We start from the raw sequence: 18,847 nt of genomic DNA on the forward strand, positions 1-18,847 counted from the left end.
CTTCCCAGCACAGTGATTGGGAATGCTGGCAGGGTTTCCTCTTGTGTGCCTGAAATGACTAAGAAATCACTTTCCTCTATTAGATACAGTTTACTAGCTGATGAAGAAAAATGAAGAGGATGTGTCTTTTTAAATCCACTCATCTTCACTAGTCTTGAAAGATCCTTTTAACCTGTGGTGTTGGTCATGCTTTTTAGTAACTGGGGCTCTCAACCAAAAATGTTGTATTGCTCAGATGCAGCATTTTTAAGAGGACAATATCATATAGGGTAAGAACAGTGTACATTATTCGTTCTCAAAATTATGCTAATGATGAAAATATTTATTTGGTAGTCACTGGAGGCAGAAAAACTGGCTATTGCCTCTTAAGGACTAATTTATTTATTTTTTTTCAGTTTCTCCTAAGACTCCCTTACTTGTGTTTGGTCAGTTTTCACGTACTCATCTCTGTGTACTTCCATATAGTCAGGGAAGTCCCTACTGTGGGCCACGCAGGTATAGCATGCATCTTCTCCTTGTCCAGGCCTGCTAGCACATATGCCATCTTTGATAATATGAGGAGGAATAATGCATCACATTTTATCGAGGCTTATCAAGTTTTGGTGAGAATAGATCCCTATTCTCCCCAAGGTAAAAGCTGCCCACTCCTTTTAGAGACTTAGCAGAAGAAAGAGAAATGAATTAAATGCTTAAGTAGGAAAGAACAAAAACAATTTTATTTGTGAGCCTTTTAGTGTTGTGCTTTTGCATCTTTTCATTTGCCTTTCGTTAAGGAGTAGAAAAATTTGAACTTAATTACCACTGTGTCAGGTGAAATAATTATACATTCTCCTTGAATATTCTCTGATATTCTTTGGGGTGCATGTTTAGTAATAGTCTTTTTTCAATGTATACTTTTTATACCTGTGTTAGTATTACACTTGCTTCCGTAGAGAAAAACTTAATGCTGTAAATGATTCTGGGCAATTATACCTTTTTCAGTAGTATGCTAATTTGATGTAATATTTTTCTTTAATTTAGGTTTCGTTTATTTTTTTCCCCACACCTTTATAATGTGCTGTCTAAAGAAAAATGAGCCTCTGTCTTTTTTTCCCTCTGTTTATATCAGCATTAGAAGTGACTTGTATTCTTTCCATAGGATATGAATGAGATTGTTCAAGTGGCATTTCACAAAAATGCTTATTTGCCCTCTGTTGCCCTTCTAAAATAAAATACCTCAACTGCACCTATAAAACTGTATAGATATGCACATTTGGTACTTTAAAACTTTCTATTAATATTATAAGAAGATAATAAGCATTGCCACCACAGACTAAAAGAATCAAGAGTAACTAGACACGACTTTCATGTCTTATTTCTTGTGTGTATAAATTCATACACAAAACATACACACGGTGCTTACTTGCCAACCTGTGCCCCCAACCCAATCTACCCTTACGTGTTCCTCTAGAGTATGCAAAAGCGTTCAAGTAATGTGTTACTAATGTAAGACATATCTGTCGTATGTTGTTTATTTTTCTCATTTTCACAAAGGAGAGTTGTAGCTGGTTTCATTTTGATGTAAGTTCTTTAGAAAAACAAATATTTTGCTGTGTCTGTCAAGGAAGATGCATCAAAGAAAGTGCTTTGCACTTAGAAGATAGTGAGGTTTGCAATAGTTTTTAGTTCTTTTCAGATTTAGTACCAGAGATTAAAATCTGCCTTGGTGAAAGGAAGCTGTAATGTGCAGAAATTATTTGGCTTCATGGTAGGAAATGTCATCTCACCTGGAGAATGTTTATTTTGCATCAAACTAGATGAAATGTGCATACTTTAAAAACAAAACAGGTAATAGAAATCACATTGCATTTTAATCCCCCAGCTTCATTTTCTGTCTACAGAAGTTAATAATTAGGTAGAAATAAAAAATTTTAAGTACAGAATATACATTCTAGAAAGCTGAGAAGACATGAATGATAGAATGCGACTTATTTGGAAAAAGAAATGCAAGTCAAAAATACAGGACTCTTTGTAGAAAGCTTTATATGAGCTTTCAGGTTACAGTAATTAATCCTTAAAAGGGAGATTTCTATAAAGAGTCATGTTAAGTAGCTAAACTTAAATCAGTTCATTTGATTCGAGTAAAATATTTGTAGAGCTGGGACCTGTGACAGAGTTGGAAAAGGTGGCAAAAAAAAAAAGGGAAGCAGCAACCATGTGCTTTGGATTAAGAATATTAATTTTTGTGTTTCTGCATAAATTTAGACACATCTATAAATTTGGCCTGATGGTTTGAATTGAGTTGGCTGCTGTAGATGTGAGGGGTTCTCAAATGCCAAAATTAGGCATGCTGCAGTCATATGCATGCACACAGAAAGAGACTATATTTTAACTTCTAAAGCACACCAGAGTAGCTCACATGCATGCATTAACAGTATTGGGAAAGAGGATAAAAGTAAAACTGTTTTTTTTTTTTTTTTTTTTGTCTATTCAGTGATTAAAATGATGCATGAGTTGTTTTTTTCTACTTGGTTTAGTGGGATTGTGATGAAGAGGGAGTGTGCATTTCCATACATTTATTGCATTGCTAGTGTTTTTTTTTTTTTTTTTTTTTACTTAAGGACTTGATGTACTAAATAACTAAACATTGTTCTAAGAAGTAATGATGTAACTTTCTTGCTATGAAGAATAGAGAATGTATTCTTTGCTAAAGAATTGTAGTCATTGCTGCTATTCTTTAGCCACAATTTGTTCCTCACAGCTGCATATGCAGGACACAGTATTTGTGTAAATTTTGAACTGGAACATTAATCTCTTTAACTTCAGTGTTGGCAGTGACATTTGTAAATGAACTTTATGCTGTACTTACCATGCTATTTTCTTTGACTCTCTGTCCTTCCTTGCACTCCTGCACCAATCAAATAGTATCAACATACCGATCCTTTGATTGCTGCATATCAGTATATGGAGTTACCTACGAATTATGAAATAGATTTTTGTGTGACTTATTAAATCACCAGAGTTTTAGCGCTTTTGTACATTCACCTAGCCTGTAGGCAATACATAATGCCATGCAATGTCTGCTGAATGGGTTGGATTAAATCCCTAGCTTCCATTTCATTTCAAACTACTACTAAGAATTGTCTCTAGTCATAGAAACGTTTTTTAGTTCTCAAGCTGCAATTAAAAGCTGTGTGCATTCCATTCTTTCTGGTTTGTATGTAAGCCAACAAAATATTAACGGACAAGAATATTTTCTAAAAAGTAGCTGTTACAATTATTCCAAAAGAAAATACTACTAGCCTAATGCATCAATCTTCGGATAACCTTCTTAACAATGCGAGGCAGATCTGAGAAGTAGTAATCAAACTCTTACGTTTCTAAGTTATTGAACAGATATACATGTTGGATGATAATGACCTAAAAAACTACTTAACTCTATTTAACTTTCTTTATGACGTAGGACATGGACTTATGTTCTGTTACCTTTAGAGAAGCACATGCTGATAATTGAACATTTGTTTGCGTTCCTTTTTAGCAAAAATCGATTTCAGTAAGTAAAATGAGAGGTTTAATAAGAGGCAAAGTATGATCCGTTTAGTTGTAAATGGGCAGTCTTTCCAAGTTCAGACAGGTCTCTTTAGTAGAGCTGTGAATTGCTGGCTTTTGGTTTCCATCTATTTTCCACTTCCTTTTAATAGAATGATTTGTGTGGCAGCATTAATATTATTTACTGTTTGTAAAGTAGCATTATGACTACCTCGAGATTCCCGTTTTTAGTTTGCTTTACTTGTTGAAGTAATGGCATTGATTAATTTAATGCTACATTACAGTGAAGAAAAATCTCTTTGCTGGAGCTGCATAAGGTGTGTGTGTGTGTGTGTGTGTGCGCGCGCATGCGTGCGTGTAAGGTATATTTTGCAAGGCAGAAGACAAATGTTCCCAGCAATACTGCTTTATGGAATTTCCTCTGGTGTTTTTTCTACATTTCTTCAAAATATGTTTCCCTCAATAGTACGTTTTATATTTTGATTTCATAATTTTCCCCCCTTTTTCTATCACCTTTTTGTGAGTCACTCTTAACAAGCTTAAGTTTTTCTATTCTTCTTAGTTTCCAAAGTTTTTTCTTTTAAGTAAAAGACAAGGGTGCTGGAACATAATCAAAACAACAGTTTCTTTACCACCTCCTCTAAATATGTGTATGGCTTTGATGAGTGGGACAGAAAACTTACTGAATGGTCATGGCATGTAAAATGATGTAGCACAGAATGAATCACTTTCAGCAGCCTTGACAAAGTGGGAGATTTGAAGTATTCTGATTTGAACTGGAATTGTCCACCTGCTTTTTTTCTTCATTATGTAAATGCTTCTCTGTTCCCTACTCTGAATTCCAAGAGCTACTTATCCACCTACATTGTTCATCTACAGAAACCATACTGAAAGTTTTGTTTTTCACTCCATATTGTTGGATATCTATTTGAACTATTTTTTTTTGTCATTAGAAAAGTTAGATTTTTTTTAAAAAAGGAAACCATTTATCATAAATCATGAGGATATTCAATGATCTGGAAGGAAACTGTAAAATTCTTAAAGTATAGGTTTGAATCACCAGTTAAACTATTTATTCTATATTTCATGTCAGAAACTGTAATTTGGTTTTCAATAGCGCATCTTATTTAATTTTTTAAAATGTCATCTTACTGTATTTTAATTATGAATATTGTTTAATCGGTTATCAGAACAACACGTGCTTCATGTTCTTTTCTCTCAACATTTTGTAAGAACTACAAAATGAAGTCTTATCTATTTCAGTATATGAAATGTGCTTTTAAGAAACAAATCTGAAATTTCCTGTGATTTTTTTTTTTTTTTTGACTTCTTGGTGAGGATTCATAGGTTATTTGTATAATGTTTTCCCTGTTCTCTCTCTCTGTTTTTAAACGACTTTCCACTTAGCACATAACATGCTCACCTGCTCTTGTTTGGATCAAATATGATAATCATGGACTTCAGTGTGGACAATTTCTGGGAATTACACAGGTTACCCATCTCTGCTGTATCTCTGAACCAGCATCAGTACTACTGTCCCTGTAGTCCATCCAGACAACTCACAGTAGAATAAAAGAACCTGTCCTAATGACTCTATTCTACGATGACTACACTGCTCATATTCTTTATTTATCAAATAGGGTATTTCTGTATAAAGCACAGAAATACAGATAGTCCTAGACGTAGGATGAGAAGGATGTTAAAGTCCTCTGGCATAATTTATCTGTTGGTGTTGTATGTATGTTTCTTTCAAAGGGCCTCTTGGAAATCAGTTTTCCTTGGTACCTAAATATTTTTGCTCAGATGGGCATAAATCTTTTAAGGCACTCTTATACTATTTTGTCCCTTTATTGAAATGTAAAAAGGTGAGGGAATGGATGACTCTATATTCCTTGCTGCCTATTTAAGTAGCTTTTCAGGGAGAAAATGTACTTAGATAAGTCCTCGTGCCAGCCTTCTAAATAAGCAATTTGGCAACAAAAGTTGTGGAGTGCTGAGCACATCTGGAGAATATGTGCATAAATTCTGTCCCAACTCTACAATTGTTTTTAATCTGTCCTTCATATGTGCCAAAGGCTTCCCTCTTCCCTTGCGAATGCTTTTGTAATTCAGAAGTGTAATTCACCTGGGGGTTGCTGGTGCTCTGTCAACATTTAATTGTTCTAATTACTTAATTATCTGCTCTGGTGAAGTGATAAGGCTTTGACATTTCACATTTTCCCTAGGAATATGCATCTGTAGTCTGCTGTACATATCAACCTCCGTATTTGTTAAATACAGAGAAAAATATTTCAGTTAATGCAGTCCCCCAGTGACAACAACTGCATTGTCACTGATTCCTAATTCTAGGGTACTCAGTCACTGCTTTAAGCCTGCAGGCCTTTGTGAAAGGTTACACCTGCTTACCTTTGAATTTGCTGGTAAAACAGGCTGAAAAGGATGTGTTGGGTGATTTTTTTTATTATTATTTTTTATTTTTTGCTAGCTAATCCAATTAAACTGGAAAGCTGCTTGTGTCATAAGAGGTTAGTTTTTTTTTTTTTCTTGATGCCAGTGCACACTAATAGATCTGTAGGAGCAGTAATAAAGCTTCTTCTGAGGTTTAATGCAGAAAATTGCCTGTTTATGTGGACAAAAGAAATGAAATACAAAGAGAATTAGTAATGCTGAAGAAAGAAGTATCTGGAAGACACAAAATCCTCTAGTCTCTTCCTCTGCTCCTGTGATATATTTCTAAAGAATGTGTTTCTTGATGTCAGCTTTAATTCTCTATCTCTAAATAAGCAAGTTGTTTTCTTGTTAAGTTTTGGACTGAGACTTTGTAAATGTTCACCTGAAGCTTATTTAAGCCACTGAGAGTTTTGCTGGGGAATCCTGAGAAAGTCACTTGCTCGCTATATGCATGCATGCATACATACATACATACATACATACATATATATATTTCAATTTATTGAGGCATATGTTGAATAGCCTTCTAAAGATAGTGTCTACAGATGAAAATTCTATATTGTAGATCTTGCTATTTCTACAGTTTGCTCCACGGTAGAGTAAATCTTTGTGAAATTAAGCAATTGCAAATTCTACAGGCTAACGGAGTTCCTGACATAAGGCTGGGATTTGTTATGAGAGATGGAGAGGCAGTTTTGCTGTTACCTCTCCTAGGGTGGTTGTTAAAAATGCTTTTGAGGTTTCAGGTGTGGAAACAACTTGGTCAGGTCAACTCTTACTAGCCACCATCTTCTCTGCTCCTTTATTAATGTGCCAAAATAGCTCATCCCATCTTCCCTACTCTGCCTAGACATGTCTGGGGGATGTGGTTCTGTGATACAGCGAAGTCAGATATGCCCTTTGTGACTTCTGAATGAGGTGGTCCACTCATAACTGTTATCCTTATGCCAGTTCAGATTCTTGTTTGATCCAACAATAAGTCAGTATGGGGAGTTAAACTGGTATAAGAGTATGCATGGTTAACTTGCATGGTTATTCTTTATTTTATTTAATCTTTTCAGATTGACTTATTCTTGAAGCTCATTACAACCTTCACCCTGAAAAGAGGGGAAAAAAAAAAAGTGAAAAGCACTGTGCTCAATTTCAGTATTTGTTTTATAACAAGATCTGGAAATACAATTGAAAAAAAAAAAACACAACAAAACAAAACAAAAAATCTAAAACTAAGAAAATATTGAGTGCAAATCTATTTATAAAGAAAAGAAAATCTTGCACAATAATATCCTGTGCTTGCCTACTAAAGCAAAACCTATGTAAGACTAATTTAAGAGAAATTATAGATTAGCAAAATGATACTAAGAGTGTAGTAGGCCATATACAACCCTTAGAAGGCATTTGACTGATACAAAGTTATTTAAATTAAGTAAGTACAAAGGGGAAAGTGCCTCAAATTCATTGTACAGTGTGGAAAGATGTTTCAAGGAGGTGTAATCATATCTTACAGCAGATAAGCATGGTAATGTGATGAAGCAGTGATGTTAATGATACCAACAGTGGCATTTTGTTCTTTGCATTCTTCCTGTCTGCTAGATGTGGGAGAGGAGGAGGTGGCCTGTCAGAGGTATGTGGGTTTCTGCAGAACAAGAAAAGATGGAGAGAAAAATGTTAGACTTCCTACACAACCTGATTGTTTTGCTAAGGGTTCTTACTCCCACATCTCCTCATGTATAGAAGCAGTCTGCTATTTCCATTATGTAATTTCTTAGGGGACCATATTAAAATGCATGGATCCTGCAAGGGCAAAATTTAGTAGTAATATAAAAATAGCATGACTGTGAGAGGGAAGAATCTTTCTGGTATACTTGTCTCACTCCAATTTATTGGAGGGAGAGGAGAGACAATGGTGCGAAAGAATAATCTCTTACAATACTTTAGTGTCAGCTCAGACTAAAGACTTTGAAATAAGTGAAATCAATTTTCACTAAAAGTAGCAACGCTGTACTCCCTAAGAGGATGTCAGAAAATCCACAGAGCTTTTCCATTTCTTCCTGAAAAAACAGTGCTTAATCCCTAGTTATTATCACAGTTTAATACTCCCTCCTAGCTCTTCTCCCATCTAATGTGCTTTATGTTTAAAATAAATAAATAAATAAATAAAAATAATAATAAAAAAATCCCCAAGTTTGCCAGTGCAAAATATGCAGGAAAAGGAAAACTAGTTGGCTAAAAATGTTGCAGTACTAACTTTAGGAAAAAGAAAAATACTTCAAAATGTTGTGGGAATGGATGTTAATGGGTGCTATTTTTTTTTCCTATGTGTTTAGTGCAGGAATGATTCATTTTGCTGTTGATTAAAATTCTTTTATATTGCTCCGTAAGACATTTATACCTAAACTGTCAGGACACAAAGTAACATCTTAGAAATGATTGTGATTTAAGAAGTTGTTTTATAAAATGTGTCACCCATCAATTATGTGTACTCAGAAAGGATACCTGAGCAAATGAAATGAGGGGGAAAAAAAAGAAAAGAAAAAATGAAAACCCAGTTCAGGGTATCCCTTGTATACTTCTTCTCTGAATAGTATACAAATTCCAAATTTGTGTACTGTCAGTGCTGTCCTCCATCTTTAAAAAGATGAAGAAAAATAATATCTGAAGCCTTACATCTGTAGTATGCTCTTACAACATTGTTTTTAACTTTCATCATTTGATAAGTTTGGATTAACATTACAAGACTAGTTTGCTGAAAAAATTATTTTATTTAGAAGGCAGTTTTTAATGAGACACCGAAAGAGCTCATGCATAGTTCATGCTGGCCATGCTGCAGTGCTATAATTTATGCTGTGCTGCTATATGCACAAATGTATGTGTACATATTTGCATATGTAGTTGAAGATGTTTTTTATTATTATATGGTATTTTCCTGCTTTTCATAGATAACATGAAAAGTTAACATGGATAGTTACTGGGCTTTATTTTTTTTATTTTTTATTTTTTGAGAAAAGGATGATTTTTTTTTAACTTTTTAGTTTTGATCCAAATTAGTTATATTCTCAATTCCTTCAACTGTGCCAGAAATTTTTAGATTTTCATTATAGATGCAAACAAATTGTGAGAAAGCAAATGCTTTGGAATAATGCCTAATTGTTATGGTTTCATCTTGCAAATGAAAGATCTGACTTAAATTCTTCTTTCAAAGCTAAGGTTGGCACAGAAACTGCATTCTGGGCAACTGCTTAGATGTCTGGGTGTTTGGGCAAAACACCTTGCTATTGTCTTGCAGATAAATGTGGTTGATATTGCCGGGAAGAGAGCTGTGGAGTCCTCTCTTAGTATGTGTGTAGACAGAAAATTCTGCAGTACTATAGAGCAGATTCTGAATTCCTTATGCCAGTGGCTCTGGAGCAAAGCAAACATTGAGATGTGTAGTTCTTGCAGAATGGTATTGATTTCCTGATAAGAAAGCATGAAGAAGCAGTTATAGATTTAACACTTCTTCATCTGCTTCTTCTATTCCATCAAACTAATTAGATCATAGAATGGCTTGGGTTGGAAAGGACCTCAGAGATCACCTAGTTCCAATTTGACTTTGCAGGTTTTGATTATGTTTGGGAGAATCTTATTTGCGTATTTTCCATTTGTTGTGAAGTTATGTTGTCACCACAGGATACTTGCTTTGTTTTCAATAATAGGATGTAAAGTTTAGTGAAGATCTCCATGAATAATTATACATTTCTACCCTACTTTTTTAACAGTTTGTGTTGAGCATGGTTCATTTTCTTTAAAAAGAAAAGCAAAGCAGATTCTTTTCCTTCAAACAGATGCCCTTCTTTTCTATGTCTTTTCTATGATTCTATATGTTCCCCAGGGAAATGATCACAGAATGAAGCTTGCTGAAGCATTTGAACAATACTCTCAGACATATGGACCTGTGTGAACCAGGAGTTGGACTTGATGATGTTTGTTACTCTTCCAACTTTGGATATTCTATGTTTCTGCACTGTTCCGCATTAAAAGATCACCTCTGTTGAAGGTCTTTAGCTGATTCAAGTGAGTGATTTTAATGTGGTATTTAAAGCGAAGAGATGTGAGACAGAATTAAATGACTGAATATAGCAAGTCACTGGAACTAAAGATGCTTTGCAATAATTTCCTAGAGTGTCCCTTTGAGAAAGAATTTGTTTACCTAGCATGCTCTGAGCTCAGACCTCTTATGATTTAGTGGATATTAAAAACAGCAATGTGTGGAGGCCAGATATATGCTGGAAGGATAAGAATACTTGCATTTTGCCAAGGGAAGTGGAATTATATCTCAATCCTCTGCACAACAAGCTGTTTATTGTGCTCGGAAAACAGCAGTAGGTAACAAACTTGAAGTGTTTGCAGATAGGCTACCATTTGTATCTCCTCAAATATTATTTTTGGGAAGAAATGAGTCTTACCATCATTTCACAACTGTGTTGCAATTTGCTGTAGTCATCACGTATCTTGTTGCATTTAGTCTATGGTAATTGATGTATAATAATTTGATTGGCAAAGTGAAATGATACAGCTCTGAATTCTTAAGTATCTCTGTTTTCTTTGTCATTGTTTAAGATGGCTTGATGTTTGTTACAGAATTTCTAACCATTTTATAGGAAAAAAGCCCAGCCTGACTGGTGTTCCAGCATTTTTTTTTTTTTTTAAAGATCTTTAAAAGTAGATCATTTATGGGGAGTATGACTTGGGGAGTAGGCCCAAGAACTTTTGGTCAGCCAGGGATGAGGTTTCTAGAAGCTGTTCTGACTCAAAGTGAAAGGAATTCAATTTAAAATACCAAGGTGTCTTCCAGCCAAATGTCTTCCAAAGTTGAAACTTATTGAGCTGTTATTTGGGCTGAAGATGATCTCAGGTTAGGTGTGTACTGTCCTAGTTTTATCCAGAATTAAATGCAAAACTCGAGAAAGAGAACTTGAATCGAACTCATGCCACCAAATAGTCTGCAAGAATAGGCAAAGTTACCTAAAATTACGTTCCAAGTATATTTAAGTAACAGATTCTTAGACGGAGTTTGGAAGATGGAGAAAAGTAAGTAAATATCAGTTATATGAAAGAGAGAATGCAAAGATAAACAGTGATAGGGTCGGAATTAATTGGAGTTTTGAAAGATTCGAAGCAAGGACAGGAAAATAATGAGGTTCAAGATTAAAAGATATGATCTACTGCACCTGTGGCATATTCATTCTTAACTTACAAATTAAAATAAAAAACTGAGACCTTTCAATAGACTGTAGTACTATCAACAATTGTAGCTGAAATGTGACACTTGAAAGAGACAGGAAAATGGTGCCACTCATATCTTTATTTTCACAAGAAAACCTTTAGAATTTCATCATACAATTGTAATGTGGTTCTAGAAAAGGAATGTATTTTTACATGACACCTGAAAAAAGTACTAAAAGCATTAGAATTGTTATACAGTTGTTTAGAGATCAAAACATTTGTAAAAAATATTGAAATGCTTGTTTCTCTTGAATTCCAAGTAGTGATATTAAAGCTGCATAAACTGATCCTTATAAGTGTTTCCTATTTGCCATCTTTGCATGAGTGTAGTGTAAACTACAGAAGTTGATCAGGCTTTTTTTAATAAAATCTTCATTACACTTTGGACAAAATTATAAGAACTTGTATCTTTTATTTGAAGAATTAAGAAATTTAGTCTTGCATTTTTCAGTCATAGAAGGAGTCTCTGACAGTCTGATTAGATTAACTTCTTGTACAACTTCAAATCATGGAAACTTCAAAATAGATAAATCCTTTGGAAAAAAAGGATTCTTTCCATTCAACTTCTTCATTTATTATTATTTGTTATTATTTATTATTCCTACATGGTCTATTTTTATTTTCTGATTTGGCTACCAGGATGCCATGGTAGCCTATGCTAGAAGCCTAGCTGACAGGATAAATGATACTCACTGCTATTCACTGTTCCACAGATCCAGTCATCTCATCGTAGAGGACATTCAGATTGGTTGGATGCAACTTAACCTTTGTAAATCCACGTTGGCTATTCCCTGTCATCTGTTTGTCTTCCATTTGCCTTTGAATAGTTTCCATGATGATTTGCTCTATAATTTTTCCAGAAGCTGAGTGTTAATCAGTCTGTAGGAGTACTCCAATACTCCAGTCATATTGTTTTGAAGACGATGTACCATTTGACTTAATCTAGTCATCATCGGCCTCCTTGAACTGCTATGACCTTTTAAAGATGGCTCAGAGAGATCTTGTAATTGTTTTGCCTGTTAGCCACCTTGGAAATGTGAGTTCCATCTTCTTTTCACTTGAGATGTCCCTCTTTCAGTCTGCATGTACCATGAACAGTACTTATCTCTTTGAAACTTGAAGACACCAGAGCTGACCTTGCCAGAAACTATAGGCTAAGAAACTGTTGATTCTTTCAGCCGTTTCTCTATCCTTGGTGACTATGTCATCTATTCCATCCAATAGCATGTCTAATTTTTTCAGGGATTTCATAGAATCACAGAACGGCCAGGGTTGGAAGGGATCTCAAAGATCATGAATCTCCAACCCCCCTGCCACAGGCAGGGCCACCGACCTCCATATCTTATACTAGATCAGGCTGCCCAGGGCCCCATCCAACCTGGCCTTGAACACCTCCAGGGACAGGGAATTCACAACCTCTCTGGGCAGCCTGTTCCAGTACCTCACCACTCTCTCTGTAAAGAACTTAGTTTACTTAACATAGTAAAGAACCTAAATCTTCCCTCCTTCACCTAAAAACCATTTCCACTTGTCCTGCAGTTATCTACCCCTTCAAAGAGTTGGCTCTCCTCCTGTTTGTAGGCTCCCTTTAGGTATTGAAAGGTTGCAGCCTTCTTTTCTCCATGCTGAACAAGCCCAGCTCCCTCAGCCTGTCTTCATAGGGGAGGTGCTCCAGCCCCCGATCATCTTTGTGGCTCTCCCGTGGACCCTCTCCAACAGCTCTCTTTCTTGTACTGGGGGCTGCAGACCTGGACGCAATACTCCAGATAGGGCCTCACAAGAGCAGAGTAGAGGGAGACTATCACCTTCCTGTCCCTGTTGGCTACCCCAATTCTGATGGAGCCCAGGATTCCATTTGCTTTCTGAGCTGCAAGGGCACACTGCTGGTTCATGTTAAGCTTTTCATCTATCAAGACCCCCAGGTCCCTCTCCAAAGGGCTGCTCTCAAGGACGCTCCTTCCAGCCTGCATAAATGTCTGGGATTTCTCCAGTTCAAGTGCAAAACCTTTTATTTTGCCATGTTGAACCTCATTAGGTTCACCCTTTCTAGCCTGTTGAGGTCTCTCTGAATGGCATCTCTCTTCCTTTTCCTTCCTCGTGTACCTGGGTGATGATTAGAGGCTCCTCTAGTGAGTCTAAGTCTTTTGTAACCTTCGTCTTGTGTAGTCTTCTCTGTATTCTTGTTTGTTTGTTTGATAAAGCTCAGTCAGGACTTACTTGTTCAGCCAAACTGACTTCATCTGGAGTCTGTTTATTATTTTGCACTTTGAAATGTACTGTTCTTGTTTTGAAGAGGCTGTTCTTCAAGATCCGTGGCATCTTGCTTGCAGATTAATTAATATTGAACAAACTTTATTCAACAGGAACCTTAAGTAGGACACAAGTTCTTAGACAAATCAGGGTTTTAAATAAGTGTGTACTCTGGACCTCTGAAATAATTTTCAAATATTATAAATACATGATTTTTTTGTTTTGATTCATAGTTGTTTTTTCTAAGTCATTCTTTTACTCATTGATTTTTAGCAGATTTTAATCAAAACTCCTAATTTTCTTGTAGATGGTTTTCTTGTAGATGGTTTCTTTCTTCCTATCAAGTTCTCATTAGCGTTGTGTGACTTTTAAAGTTGAAATATCTTTGTTTTCTTATGTGGTGTGCTTTGTACTGTAGTAACCTCATTCTTTCCATCCAGCTGTAGCTTTGCTTGACAACTACAGGAATGATGTTCTCTGAATGAAGAAAAATTGAAGGCTAGTTGGATTTTGACAAAAATGGATCAACCAATATAAAAAATAATTTACTTTCTTTTGACATAAATGTGTCCAATATTGAGAAGTATTTGACTGCTGCCAAAGCTAGAGTGGTGTTAAAACCTTATATTTACTCACACTTTCAGAAAGAAGTACATTTGAACTTTTATTCTAGGTCTATCTGCACAGTGCTTTTTTTTTTTTCTAGATCTTATATTAATGAACTAGTTGTCCTTATTTTTACAGCTGATGTAATTTTTCATTGGATTACATTTTTCTTCTAAATCTGAGAATGTGCATAACTACTTCTACTGTTTATGGCTTTTTAAATCCTATTTATTTGCCTGGAATTTTTTATAAGCAGTAAAAAATAGTTAAGCAGTGTTCTTCATATCGAAGCTTGATTTGCTTTCACGAAAATAGTTTCCATTTCATTCTGTTTCTGGAATCTAAGACTGGAAAAAAGTGAAGTCTTGCTAGGATTTCCAGGTTCAATTCATAAACACATTGTAATATTATAATATATCTAGTATTTTTTTGTACTTCCACTTAAGTGTTTTGAGTACGAGCACTGCTGTGCGTTCTGTATAGAAACATATACTTAGCTGTCACACTATTGAAAATCTTTCTACTGCATATTTCTTTGCATTTTTTCTTACTGTTTATAGCTTAGTTTCATATATATGATTATAATGAATGCTGCTTAGATTCATTGCCCTAAAAGGCCAAATTATAATTTATTCATCTGAATTAATTTAAATGGGTAAACTTGTAAATAGGTTGATCTAGAAATACCACCTACATTAAGCTTTTTGCTGTAAAACTAAAGACTTGTGATTGCTTTAAGAAGGTCTAACGTTGGCTAGGGTAGAAAAATCTAGTTCTGATATTACTATCACTTTTCTTCTTCTATTGCTGATGTTCATGAAGTTGCACAGCAGATTAGATCAAAGAGCAGAGAAAGTAGAAAAAGACAGGGTTTAATCAGCTCTGAATCTGTTCTCCTATCTGACTTACAGACTACATAAGGCACGGGTGGAGGAAAAAGGAAATCAGAGGGACTGATTTCTGAGAGTACAAGCATTCTCCATCCCCCAGCAAAAGGAGTTAAGGAGATGAGGCAGGAAACTGATATAGCTGAGAAATAACATTCGAGTCAAACAGGGGAAAGAAGGAAATTTACAGACAGGGAAAGCAGGGTCATGTGGCCTGGGAAGAATCCAGGGGTACTGTCATGGCATAGACATGCTGAGATCTGATGAGGAACACTAATGCACAGATGGAACTAAACTTGGCAAAGGATGTGAAAAATAACAAGGGGCTTTATAGGTACATTGATCAGAATAGAGGGGGCAAAGGAGAGTGAGTGTACCCGCTCTGGTAAATGAGATAAGGGAACTGTCTTCTCGACAGACAAAGAGGAGGCTGAGGTACTCGAGTTATTTGCCTCCATCCTTACAGTCAGGCTTCCCACATCTCTCATGTCTGTGAACCTTGAGTTGAGGGTTGTGGAATCAAAATCTCTCTCACTGTAAGCAAAGAGCATGCCCAAGGTCACCTCATGAAGCTGAATGTGTACAAGTGTATGAAGCTGGGAGACATGCATCCCAGAGTTCAGTGGGAACTGGCTGATGTGTGGCCACTCTCCAATTGCACTTGAAAAGTCATGGTTGTCAGGTGAAGTCCCTTGTGATTGAAAAGAGGGGAGCATCACTCCCATTTTTAGGAGAGAGAAAGGAAGACCTAGGAACTACATGCCAGTGAGCCTCATGTCTGTGCTTGGAAAGATCATGGAGCAGATCCTCCCAGAGGAGACATTAAGGCACATGGAAGACAAGGTGATCTGAGACTCAAGTAGGATCACATCCCTAATTTGTTGGCAGGCCAGGAAAGTGTGGATAAAATATCCAAAGGCGTGTGAAACTGAAGTATCAGTTCACAAGTTAAATTTCATGTCCTTACTTTGTGTCCATCTTTTACCATTTTGTTCTTGTTGGGAAGGCTCACCTACTTTTCCAGAACGGTGAAATAACTAGATTTTGACAGGTGTTCCTTTAAGAATTACTATGAAGCTGACCACTGATCTCCTAGCCTTCTGTGTGTTCATTGTTGGTCAAAAAGGTCAAGCTAGACATATGGCTAGTCTTACTTAGTGAACTTGAATAACTGGCATTAATTAGCACTTTTCAGTATAGTTGATGAAATATGCACATGCAGACACCCTGAGTTATTTCCAAATTTAATTAAAAACTTTGTGTGAGAGAGGTCTTGAATTTCTGTTAATAATTATTTGAAGAGCATATGTTGTGAATGATGTTATGTGTTTGGTAAAGGAAGGAAAACGCAAAAAGACAGGGACATTCATGAGAGGAGAGGTAGAGAATTCATTAAGATATCGACCCAAATTTATTTCAGATTTAGTCTTTGATGTATGTTTCCTGAGATATAGAAAAGTACATTTCTGATTATGGACTTGATTGGCTGTATACAGAGTACTACAAGATATTGGATGAAAATGTACGTAAAAGAAAACTGCCTTCATAAAAATCTATGTATTTATGGATCTTGCTGCTTCTTGTGTAAGTAAGAAGCTTGATAGCCTAATGTTGCTGGTGTTGGTCAGCCCATCTAGAATCACAGTGACCTGGTAGAAGAGAAAATAGGGGAGTTTCTGCTGAGTAAGACACTGATCCAAGCAGTTCTCCTGTCCTTGGCTCCCTAGTGGGTCATCCTCTTTCCCTTTTGGCATTTAAAAAATTTTATATATCAGGATATTTTTCTATATTTTGTGTTAGAGTGAATAGTAATGTGTGACGAGAAATATTGTTTTGCAGAATTAACCTCACTATTTTATGCTGTTTTCTGTTACTGTCGATGATAACACAGTGGTGAAGCATAGGACTTCCATCAGACCCACAGTGCCTTGAATATGTTGCCTGTGTTCCTGTGCTATGAAATATGTATTCACTATCTTCTATGCAGATCTCTTACTTAATCTTTTATCCAACTCTTCTTTTTAGAAATCTAGGTAAATGTAAGGATTTGAACCTTAATGAAGCTATGCTTGTATGCCTTTTTTGCTTGTTTTTTTTTTTTTAATGACATGGATAGCAGTTTCCTTTGTATTTCTGATTTTTTCCCTGTATTAAAAGATTAAATATTCAAAAGAAACATGTACAAATAAATAATCTGGCCTTAACTTTTTTTTTTGGGGGGGGAGGGGAGGAGCAGGAATTAATTTTTATTGAGAAATAATCCTACTATTTTTTCTCCATATATGTCAGAGCTTACTTCTAATCTTGGAATCCAAAGCCTCTAAAATTGCTTTAGATTTATTTTTTAATTTTCTTTTGCAGATTGGCATGGCTTTCTAACATCTGACTCAGTGTTACTTAAACTGTACTATTAACATTAAACATCTGAGAAAGATGAATTCAAATGTTCAGAGTAATTTTTAAGTTAACATCATTTTTCTTCTCTAAATTGATTTTTAGTTTATATTTGCAAACTTCCACTAAATGTGAAAGTGTGAACACAGATGTACTTCATTTGGGAGTGAGCTTTAGCTGAAATCACAGAATTATAACGTATACAAATGAAGAAGAGATCTCTGAATGAAATCCAAGGTTGAGATCTTAAGACTGTAATAATAGACTTGGCCATAGGCTTCCTGATGTCTTAAAGTTTGCAAACTGTTGTTACTCCTTTGTTTCCTTCCCTAGTCAGCTGAAACAGTAATGCTTTCCTGCTTTTCATCTAGGACTTTCACTAGCCTCCATGTCCGTGCTGAAGATTTTTCTCTTGCTCTTCCTTTAATTTTCTCTCCTATTAAATGCATAAACATTCTGAATATTGAGTTTAGAGCTCCAGTTTATATTCACATAATTTTTGTATAGCTTCTGAATAGAGACTACAGCAACATTTGTTTTAGGTGCACATGTCGGGTCTGAATGCATGTAGTGGTTGAGCAGAATCCTTCTTGGGTAAGACGTTACATTGTCTATCAGATTTTGATAGAAAAATAAATGCTATTGCAGCGAATGTGCTGCTGCATTGTTTTGGTACCTCTTCCCTTAATTTATCTTTTTACAACTATGAGTTTCACTGAGAATACTTCTTTATCTGTTCAACCCTTAGTACTTTTTAGAGGCAAAGCTGTGGTGATGTGAAATATTTGCCAACAGAACTGACTAACTTCTGAATGACATCAATTTCTAACACAAGGAAAACCATCTAAAAATACAGCAGACAAACAAGACTGTAGTATTTTTTTTTTTTAATTCCATTTTGGGCTTTCTTTTCTTAGCCACTCTGCAAGTTTGTAGGACTTTTAGTATAGAAGAGATTATAATGATCATTTAATCAATATTATGATCACTATGCTTTGCTTCAATTCAAGGAATAGACAACTGACTTTTGGTAAAACCCAGTGTTAGACATCTGTTTCCCTCTTCTTAGGAATGATTCCTCTGCTACAATCCTCCACTAGAAAAATGTTTCATACACTTGAAAAATCCTCTGCGGTTTTTTTTTGGAGGGTCTTAACACAGGGGCACAATGAAGCAGAAAGCATTATTATTATTATTATTATTATTATTATTTTTTTTTTAATCTCAGCTCGAGTCAATAGGTGGTTTCAGAACTGACTGGATGAATCTGACAACCTGATGAATCCACCTATGAAATTGAGGTTATAAAATATGCAAGTTCTAATGATGAGGAAGATTTATCATATCTTACTGGCCTTGGCTGCAAGTAACAAGAGGCTGTTAGGCACTTTTGATATTTTCTTAGTGATCTGTTACCTGAATTTTGGCTAATAGCTTCTGTCCTTCTAAATCTTGTCAGCCCTTTTGAC

At 35.6% G+C, this 18,847-nt stretch overlaps 1 long non-coding RNA gene across 1 annotated transcript in view; it reads left to right on the forward strand.

The window, feature by feature from the left end:
* Positions 1-18,847, forward strand: part of LOC116216504 — a 34,854-nt gene that overhangs the window by 12,951 nt on the left and 3,056 nt on the right. The window lies entirely within an intron of this gene.

The sequence above is a fragment of the Meleagris gallopavo genome, chromosome 3, assembly GCF_000146605.3.
Source record: "Meleagris gallopavo isolate NT-WF06-2002-E0010 breed Aviagen turkey brand Nicholas breeding stock chromosome 3, Turkey_5.1, whole genome shotgun sequence".
Lineage (NCBI taxonomy): Eukaryota > Metazoa > Chordata > Aves > Galliformes > Phasianidae > Meleagris > Meleagris gallopavo.